Raw genomic sequence first — 11,161 nt, 5'->3', positions numbered from 1 at the left:
AACGTAGGTCTATAAGGTTAGTTTTTATGGTGTGTGTAGTATTTTTCAGTGACACTATTTTGCAAGCCTCCCAAGCGTCCTGGACACAGCGGGACAGTCCCGATTTTCACAGCCTGCCTCGCTGTCCCGACCGGAATTTTACATTCCCGCACTGCACAGAGCCGCCACGCCCCCCATGCAATGACCCCATCTATTGCTCACCCTCCCAGAGAAACCCACCGCAGCCCCTCACTAATAAATCCCAGCAATGATGTTGCTGGGCTGCTCTTTGCGCACAGAACCTGTGATGAGGTCACAGGAGGGGAGGAGTCAGGAGTAACATGATCAGGGGCCTCAGTGTATGCAGGACTCTGCTGTGCTGGTCGTCATGGTGCTGGATGAGGGGAAGTTTATGGGTGGGGTCAGGAGGGGTTTACATGGTGGATGTAGCAGAGCTGTGTGTATTAGGTGTACGGAGCGGAGCTGCATGTGTATGGGGTGTGCAGAGTGAAGCTGTGTGTGTACAAGGTGTACAGAGCGGAGCCGTGTGTGTACTTGGTGTACGGAGCGGAGCCGTATGTGCACGAGGTGTACGGAGTGGAGTCACGTGTGTATGGCGTGTACGGAGCGGAGCCGTATGTGCACAAAGTGTACAGAGTGGAGCCACATGTGTATGGGGTGTATGGAGCGGAGCCGTGTGTGTACAAGGTGTACGGAGTGGAGCCACGTGTGTATGGGGTGTGAGGAGCGGAGACATGTGTACTTGGTGTACGGAGCGGAATCGTGTGTGTACTTGGTGTACGGAGTGGAGCTGTGTATGTACAAAGTGTACGGAGCGGATCCGCGTGTATGGGGTGTGCGGAACGGAGCAATGTGTGTACAAGGTGTACGGAGCGGAGCCGTGTGTGTACTTGGTGTACGGAGTGGAGCCGTGTGTGTACGAAGTGTATGGAGCGGAGCCGCGTGTATGGGGTGTACGGAACCATGTGTGTTATGATTGGGTCACCGAGGAAGAAAGCAAGACCAAGCCAAGCCACAGAAAACCAGAGAGGTTGGTAACTAAGCGGATTGCAGAACCCTGCTCCCGGTCCTGTTTCTTTTCCTTCTCCCCGCCTTGCCAAACCACCCCGATTCATTGGCGACCCCAGACATTGCAGAGGGTTCTTGAACCAATGTAGCCTTCACTTCGAGCTACTACCACATCATTATCCCTCTGATAGGGCCAAGGTGGCCTTTATTATGTCCCACTTGGAGGGGGAGGCCCTGTCTTGGCTAAATCCACTCTGGGAGAGGGACGATCCCGTGGTCTCAAATCGTCCGCTCTTTTTGGATACGTTCAGGAGGGTCTTTGATGAGCCAGGTCGGCTAGCCTCTCTTAGGCCGGTTTCACATTTGCACTTCAGGGCGCAGCGATGGCCTGCGCACGGCCACCGCTAAGCCCCGCCCCCTGCCGCGCCTCCGCCGGTAGCTCCGCCTCCGGGCGCATGACGCTACATGTGTCATGCGTCCCCTATGTTTATCACTGAGGACGCAGGCTGTGCGCAGTATGCGTTTGGCGGTGCCTGCGTCCTTTTGACTGTGCGCAGAGCGCAACCAAATTGCAACAGGTTGCGTTTGGCGCTGGTCGGCGCACCGTCAAAAGGATGCAGGCGCCGCAAAAACGCATACTGCGCATGGCCTGCGTCCTCAGTGATAAACATAGAGGACGCATGACGCATGTAGCGTCATGCACCCGGAGGCGGAGCTACCGGCGGAGGCACGGCAGGGGGCGGAGGCGCGGCAGGGGGCGGGGCTTAGCGATGGCTGTGCGCAGGCCGTCGCTGCGCCCTGAAGCGCAAATGTGAAACCGGCCTTACTGAGCCCCTTTTCAACCTCCACCACGGCGCCCTCACCGTCGGACAGTACACTATCCGGTTCCGCACACTTTCTTCAGAGTTGGGATGGAATAATGTAGCACTCCTTGGGGCATTCTGGCGTGGCCTCTCGGGCACGGTAAAAGATGAGTTGGCAGGTCGAGATACTCCCACCACTCTCGAGGACCTAATTTCCCTGGCCACCAGCATAGATCTCCGGTTTCAGGAGCGTGCCAGGGAGTCAGCTAGAGACAGGAGATCCACTAGACCAGCCCTTTCCTTCAACCGGCCCTCTAGCCCTCGTCCTGCCGGAGTTCCCCATATTCCTCCGTCCGAACCGATGCAGGTTGACCGAGGTCCGGCAAAAGGAGAGGCGGGCACAAGGTCTGTGTCTCTATTGTGGCGGAGCTTCGCATTTCATCCACTCCTGTCCTGAGAGACCGGGAAACTCTTCCGCCTAGGCCAGGTAAGAGAGGTCTCCCTAGGCATCCATGATTCCTCTCAACCACTCACTATCTCCGTTCTTTTGTTTTCGGGGCAGAGGCGTGGCTCTGAGGTGGCTTACGTGGATTCGGGCGCAGCAGGTAACTTCATCCGGCATGAAGAGATGGGCAGGGTGTGCCCTGCTGTCTTAGTTTAGTTTGATTGATCAACGAGAAAGAGAGAGAAAAAAAATCCCAGCCTTAGATTCCTATATGTTCAGACCTAGCTTGGGGGAGCATTTATGCAGGGGGCATTTATGCACACTTTATCGAAGTACAGTTTATCAAAGTACTGGCAGTTATAACATGGCAGTTAGACAGGGCAGGAGACAGGAAAGACATTTATATACATCTACTCCCTGTACATTTGGAGTGCAACAAATACAGTCATATGTAAAAGTTTGGGCACCCCTATTAATGTTAACCTTTTTTCTTTATAACAATTTTGGTTTTTGCAACAGCTATTTCAGTTTCATATATCTAATAACTGATGGACTCAGTTATATTTCTGGATTCAAATGAGGTTTATTGTACTAACAGAAAATGTGCAATCTGCATTTAAACAAAATTTGACCGGTGCAAAAGTATAGGCACCCTTATCATTTTCTTGCTTTGAACACTCCTAACTACTTTTTACTGACTTCCTGAAGCACTAAATTGGTTTTGTAACCTCATTGAGCTTTGAACTTCATAGCCAGGTGTATCAAATCATGAGAAAAGGTATTTAAAGTGGCCACTTGCAAGTAGTTCTCCTATTTGATTCTCCTATGAAGAGTGGCATCATGGGCTCCTCAAAACAACTCTCAAATGATCTGAAAACAAAGATTATTCAACATAGCTTTTCAGGGGAAGGATACAAAAAGTTGTCTCAGAGATTTAACCTGTCAGTTTCCACTGTGAGGAACATAGTAAGGAAATGGAAGAACACAGGTACAGTTCTTGTTAAGCCCAGAAGTGGCAGGCCAAGAAAAATATCAGAAAGGCAGAGAAGAAGAATGGTGAGAACAGTCAAGGACAATCCACAGACCACCTCCAAAGACCTGCAGCATCATCTTGCTGCAGATGGTGTCACTGTGCATCAGTCAACAATACAGCACACTTTTCACAAGGAGAAGCTGTATGGGAGAGTGATGCGAAAGAAGCCGTTTCTGCAAGCACGCCACAAACAGAGTCGCCTGAGGTATGCAAAAGCACATTTGGACAAGCCAGTTACATTTTGGAAGAAGGTCCTGTGGACTGATGAAGCAAAGATTGAGTTGTTTGGTCATACAAAAAGGCGTTATGCATGCGCTGTATTGTTGACCGATGCACAGTGACACCATCTGCAGCAAGATGATGCTGCAGGTCTTTGGAGGTGGTCTGTGGATTGTCCTTGACTGTTCTCACCATTCTTCTTCTCTGCCTTTCTGATATTTTTCTTGGCCTGCCACTTCTGGGCTTAACAAGAACTGTACCTGTGTTCTTCCATTTCCTTACTATGTTCCTCACAGTGGAAACTGACAGGTTAAATCTCTGAGACAACTTTTTGTATCCTTCCCCTGAAAAGCTATGTTGAATAATCTTTGTTTTCAGATCATTTGAGAGTTGTTTTGAGGAGCCCATGATGCCACTCTTCATAGGAGAAGCAAATAGGAGAACTACTTGCAAGTGGCCACCTTAAATACCTTTCCTCATGATTTGATACACCTGGCTATGAAGTTCAAAGCTCAATGAGGTTACAAAACCAATTTAGTGCTTCAGGAAGTCAGTAAAAAGTAGTTAGGAGTGTTCAAATCAAGAAAATGATAAGGGTGCCCATACTTTTGCACCGGTCAAATTTTGTTTAAATGCAGATTGCACATTTTCTGTTAGTACAATAAACCTCATTTGAATCCAGAAATATAACTGAGTCCATCAGTTATTAGATATATGAAACTGAAATAGCTGTTGCAAAAACCAAAATTGTTATAAAGAAAAAAGGTTAACATTAATAGGGGTGCCCAAACTTTTACATATGACTGTATATACCATATGCATTTGTGTAATTTATATCCTAGCTGCTGCATTCACACATATCCACCGCCCTGGCATTAACTCTCCACACTCCATCCATATCCGCCCCTCACTCCTTTCCTCTCCTATGTATAACACTCACACTCTTTTCACATTGATAATTGCACAGATCCATTTAGTCCCACCATTCAACATAAGAGACGCTCCCACAAATCACTCAACCATCTGCTCACTCTTTCTATCCTCCTTCTCCTAGTCGCAGGAGACATTGCTCCCAACCCTGGTCCCCCATGTTATAGAAAGTCAAACCCCCCAACTGCTACACTCAGAAACCCCTCTAATCTTATTAATATTCCCTGCATGCCATCTGTCTCTCTTAATTGTGCCCTTTGGAATTCTCGCTCAGTGTGTAATAAACTCTCCTTCATCCATGACTTCTTCCTTTCTAATTCTCTTAAACTCCTGGCTCTTACTGAAACCTGGATCCAGCAGTCAGACACTACCGCTGCTGCTGCTCTTTCATATGGGGGATTACACTTCTCTCATACCCCATGATCAGACAAAAGAGCAGGTGGAGGCGTTGGTCTGCTCCTATCACCAAAATGTACCTTTCAGGTTATCCCTCAAGTATCCTCACTAGTCTTCCCTTCTTTTGAGGTCCATGCTGTCAGACTCTACACCCCCTTCTCCATGCGAGTGGCGGTAGTGTATCGTCCCCCCGGCCCCTCCCATCAGTTCCTGGATCATTTTGCCACTTGGCTTCCACATTTTCTCTCCTGTGACATCCCTACCCTCATCATGGGCGATTTCAACATCCCCATTGCTCTTCCCCTCTCCCCATCTGCTACTCACCTTTTATCTCTAACCTCCTCATTTGGCCTTTCGCAGCTTACTAATTCTCCAACGCATGAAGACGGAAACTCCCTCAAATTGGTCTTCTCTCGGCTTTGTGCAGTGGATGATTTCACAAACTCCCCTCTCCCACTCTCTGATCACAACCTTCATTCATTCTCTATCAAGAACTGCCAGGCCACTCAGGTCACCCCCACTGTCCATACTTATAGAAACATTAACACCCAGAAACTTACGATGAACTTGCAGTCTTCATTGGCCCCTATCTCCTCCCTCTCATGTCCTGATTCTGCACTGAAGCATTACAATGAAACACTTCAAACTGCCCTGGATGATTTTGCACCTCCTATACATAGAACAACACGACAAAGACAGCGACAACCCTGGCACACCCTGCAAACACGTTTCCTGCAGCGGTGCTCCAGGTGTGCTGAACGTCTATGGAGAAAATCCAATCTACACGAAGATTTCATCCATTATAAGTTCATGCTTAGAAAAGACAACACTGCCCTTCGCCTCTCCAAACAAACCTATTTCAACACCCTCATCACCTCACTGTCCAATAACCCGAAACGTCTCTTTGACACTTTTCATTCCCTGCTCAACCCAAGAGTGCAGGCCCCAACCACAGAGCTTCGAGCTGACGATCTGGCTAATTACTTAAAAAAAAATTGATCATATCCGACAGGAAATTATCTCACAGTCATCTCATACCATGCACTGTCCTCCCTCCCCCACTGCATCTAGCTCACTCTCTGAGTTTGAACCAGTCACAGAAGAAGTAGTAAGCAGGCTCCTTGCATCTTCTCGCCCAACCACTTGCACCAGTGACCCATTTCCGTCACATCTGCTCCAGTCCTTTTCCCCTGCTGTCACCCCTCACCTAACTAAAATATTTAACCTCTCGCTCTTCTGGTATCTTTCCCTCCTTATTTAAGCATGCCATCATACATCCACTACTTAAAAAACCATCCCTCAACCAAAACTGTGCCGCTACCTATAGACCTGTCTCTAATCTTCCCTTCATCTCTAAACTCCTGGAACGCCTGGTCCACTACCGTCTTATCCGCTATCTCTCTGATAACTCTCTTCTCGAACCTCTCCAATCCGGTTTCCGCTCTCTACACTCTACTGAAACTGCCCTCACTAAAGTCTCTAATGATTTACTAACAGCTAAATCTAACGGTCACTACTCCATGCTAATTCTCTTGGATCTCTCTGCAGCATTCGACACGGTGGATCATCAGCTCCTCCTCACTATGCTCCACTCCATCGGCATCAAGGACACCCTTCTCTCCTGGTTTTCCTCCTATCTCTCTGACTGCTCCTTTACTGTATCTTTTGCTGGCTCCTCCTCCTCTCATCTTCCCCTTACTGTTGGGGTTCCTCAAGGATCAGTTCTAGGCCCCCTCCTCTTCTCCTTGTACACTGCCCCTATTGGTAAAACAATCAGTAGATTTGGTTTCCAGTACCATCTCTATGCTGATGACACCCAATTATATGCTTCTTCTCCTGACATCATGCCAGCCTTTCTAGAAAACACCGGCGATTGTCTAAACGCTGTGTCTAACATCATGTCCTCACTATATCTGAAACTGAACCTGTCAAAGACTGAACTCCTTGTGTTTCCTCCCTCAACTAATGCACCTATACCCGACACTGCCATTTCCGTGTGTGGTTCCACTATTACTCCCCAGCAACATGCCCGCTGTCTTGGGGTCATACTTGACTCCGAGCTTTCATTCACCCCCCACATCCAATCACTGGCTCGCTCTTGTTATCTGCATCTCAAAAACATTTCTAGAATTCGACCTTTTCTTACCTTTGACTCTGCAAAAATTCTTACTGTTTCTCTTATTCATTCTCACCTCGACTACAGTAACTCTCTTCTAATCGGTCTCCCTCTTACCAAACTTTCCCCCCTCCAGTCTGTCTTGAATGCTGCAGCCAGGATCATATTCCTCTCCAATCGTTACACCGATGCCTCTACCTTGTGCCAGTCCTTACACTGGCTACCCATCCACTCCAGAATCCAGTACAAGCTTATTGCCCTCACCCACAAAGCACTCCATGGCTCAGCACCACCCTACATCTCCTCCCTTGTTTCAGTCTACCACCCTACCCGTGCCCTCTGTTCTGCTGATGACCTGAGGTTAGCATCCTCGATAATCAGAACCTCCTACTCCCGTCTCCAAGACTATACACGTGCTGCGCCAATTCTTTGGAATGCACTTCCCAGGTCAATACGAGTAGTCCCCAATCCCTACAATTTTAAGCGTGCCCTGAAAACTCATTTATTCAGACTGGCCTACCGCCTCAACACATTAACCTAACTATCCCAGTGTGGCACAGTCAAAAGTTTTACCATGACCAGGTTCCCACATGCTTTATGCATCTATTAGCCCTCTGTGTCCGTACTGTTACACACAACATTATGGCTGGTCCAAACAATCAGGGCAATTGTTACCACCCATCTTTCGTGTCTCCCCTTTTTCCCTCATAGAGTGTAAGCTTGCGAGCAGGGCCCATATTCCTCTTGGTATCTGTTATGATCTATGTGATTATTGTTATGCTGTAATGTCTATCGTTTGTACAAGTCCCCTCTGAAATGTAAAGTGCTGTGGAACATGTCGGCGCTATAGAAATAAAATTTATTATTATTATAAGTACCAGATTCCCGTAGTCTCTCTGAAGAACCCTCAGCTCATTGCGTCGGTGGACGGCTGACCGCTACCGGAATCAGTCACCATGGTTACCGAGGAGGTAGACTTCCAAGTCGGTGCTCTACACCGGGAAAGAATAGCCTTCTATGTGCTGCCTAGTCTTTCCCACGCGATCATCCTGGGACTTCCTTGGCTACGGACGCATCAAACCGTGCTCGACTGGTCATCTGGGGAGGTTCTTCGCTGGGGACACTTTTGCCATGATCGGTGCCTGAACTCTATTCGTCCGGCTGCTCCTTCACGTCCACCTCCTGACTGTCAGGAACACCGCACTTGCTCACTGAGCCAGTGCGCGTGTCCTGAGTAAGAAAAACTGTGCTCAGAGATACCTGTGGAGCGGGCAGCAACAGAGAAGATGCATGCTTCAGACCCGCAGGACCAGATGCACATGACTGCTGGGGGCGTGGCCTAAACTCCAGAGAGCTAGGAGCTGCAGGAAAACTCCTAGAATGGTAACTACGGAACAAAGTTACTAATTGGCATAAACAGGGACATAAACCAGATCAGGTCGGGGTCAAAGCACGAGATAGCACGACAATTACCAAAGGGCTAGACAGAACGGATAGTCAAGACGTAGCCAAGAAGTCAGAAACCAGAGAAGCAGATATACTGTACAGAATCAACAGGCAAACTCACAACGGGGGACAGAACCAGATCAGAACCATATAAGCAAGCTATAAGACAACGAACAGGCACACAGGGGTCAAAACACTCGGCCAAAGGCAAAAGTATAACTGACAGGGATTGGAGTTTCTCAGGGCTATAAAAAGCTCTCCCTGAACCAAAGAGAGGCCACAATAATTAACCCCAGGCGTGCAGGTCAAAGCCTGCACTGAGCTCAAGACATTAACCCCTGACATACAGGTCAAAAACCTGCACTGGGATCATGACAGTACCCCCCTCTCAACGGGGGGCCTCTGGACCCCCAGGCTTCCCCGGGTACTTGGCATGGAAAGCCCAAACCAGGCGATCTGCATGTACAGAGTGAGCAGGGACCCATGAGCGATCCTCCGGTCCATATCCCTTCCAGTGGACCAGGTACTGCAAAGCGCGGCACACCCGCCGAGAGTCCACAATATGTCCGACCTCATACTCCAAGTGACCCTCCACCAACACTGGAGGAACAACAGACTCAGAGTCCTCCTTGACAGACCCCACGGGTTTCAACAGAGATTTATGGAACACATTGGATATCTTTAAGGAGGCGGGGAGACGCAACCTATATGCCACCAGGTTGACTATCTCCACAATATCGTACGGACCAATGAACTTTGGTCCCAATTTTGCTGACGGCACCTTCAAGTTGATGTTACGTGTGGAAAGCCAAACCTTCTCCCCCACCTGAAACATGTGTCCCGGGGCTCTCTTTTTGTCAGCAAAATATTTGTACCTCCCCTGGGCCCGAGAGACATTATGCTGGACTTCAGCCAAGAGGTTTTTTAACCGTTGGACGAACCCCTCTGCCCCTGGACAACCGGAATCCACCCGTGAAAACTCCCCAAAATGATGATTAAACCCATAATTGATTAGGAATGAGGACATGTTGGTGGACTAACTCACCCGGTTCTTAAAAGCGAATTCCGCCAATGTTATCGCATCACACCAATCCTCCTGTCTGGCGGAGGTCAGACACCTGAGAATTTGTTCCAGTGATTGATTGGTGCATTCCGTCTGACCATTACTCTCCAGGTGATATGCCGACGAGAAGGAGAGTGAGATACCCAATTTCATACAGAATGCCCTCCAAAATTTGGCCACAAACTGCACACCTCTGTCAGACACCACATTCAGGGGTACCCCATGCAATCGGACCACATTTCTGCACAAACAACCTTGACAATGTTTCTGCTGAGGGTAGTGCTGCCAAGGGAATTAAATGGGCCTGTTTTGAAAACCTATCCACCACCACCCAGATCACGGTATTGCCCCTGGAAGGTGGAAGACCGGTAATAAAATCCATGGAGTGATGAGTCCATGGCCTATCAGGAACCGGTAAAGGTATGAGTTCCCCAGCCGGCCAGTTATGCGAGCTTTTGGAATGGGCACAAACTCCACAAGCAGCAATGAATTTCTTGACATCGGACCCCAGTGAAGGCCACCAAAAACCCTGGCTACTGCCTCTCTAGTGGCCGTGATACCGGGATGAGCACTCAGCCTAGACTCATGAAACTCCTGCAGAAGTCTAGGCCGCAATAAATCTCGAACAAACAGTTTATCCCCTGGCCTGGTCGTCGGAGCTAGGGCCTCAGCCCTCAACATTTCTTGTTCCAACTCTGATGAGACACCACCACTACCACCCCTGGGGGAAGAATGGAGAACGGCAGCTCGGGGGGAGACACCGGGTCAAAACTTCTGGACAGGGCATCCGCTTTAACATTTTTGGACCCTGGTCGAAAAGTAATGGAGAACTGAAAGCATGAAAAAAAAGTGACCAACAGGCTTGTCTAGGAGTAAGCCTCTTAGCAGATTCAAGGCATGCCAAATTTTTGTGATCAGTGATAACAGTGAGCTGCCCCTTCCAAAAAGTGCCTCCATTCTTCGAATGCCAGCTTGACCGCAAGAAGTTCTCTATTGCCTACATCACAGTTTCTCTCGGCGGATGAGAACATCTTGGAGAAGAAGGCACATGGTTTGAGATTAGTAAGAGTGGCCGGACCCTGGGACAACACTGCCCCCACCTCTACTTCAGAAGCATCCACCTCCACAATAAATGGTTTGGACGGGTCTGGCTGGACCAACATCGGGGCAGACATGAAACATTTCTTAAGAGCTTAGAAGGACTCCTTAGCGAGTTCTGACCAATTTTTTACATCATCCCCCTTCTGAGTAAGATCTGTGAGTGGTTTAACCACTTGAGAGAAACCTTTAATGAATCTCCGGTAATAGTTCGCAAATCCCAAGAAGCGCTGGAGCCCCTTGAGATCACAAGGCTTAACCCAGTCTGCGATCGCCAGCACCTTCTTAGGGTCCATACGAAACCCCTCACAAGATACAATCAGCCCCAAAAAAGGCAGTTCCTGTACGAAAAACAAACATTTTTCCAATTTAGCAAACAAGTGGTTCTCCCTGAATCTCTGGAGAACTGTCTGTAGATGTTGTAAGTGACACTGACTGTCTGGGGAATACACCAAAATGTCATCCAAATAAATGACAACAAAATGGCCTATCAGGTCAGAAAACACAACATTGATAAAGTTCTGGAAAATAGCGGGGCATTAATTAACCCAAAGGGCATAACCAGGTTTTCAAAGAGTCCCTCTGATGTGAGGAACGCAGTTTT

Source organism: Dendrobates tinctorius, unplaced genomic scaffold (assembly GCF_039654945.1).
Source record: "Dendrobates tinctorius isolate UK_male_01 unplaced genomic scaffold, ASM3965494v1 ptg000111l, whole genome shotgun sequence".
NCBI lineage: Eukaryota > Metazoa > Chordata > Amphibia > Anura > Dendrobatidae > Dendrobates > Dendrobates tinctorius.
The sequence above is the reverse complement of the archived record's forward strand: the minus strand, read 5'-3'. Positions refer to the sequence as shown.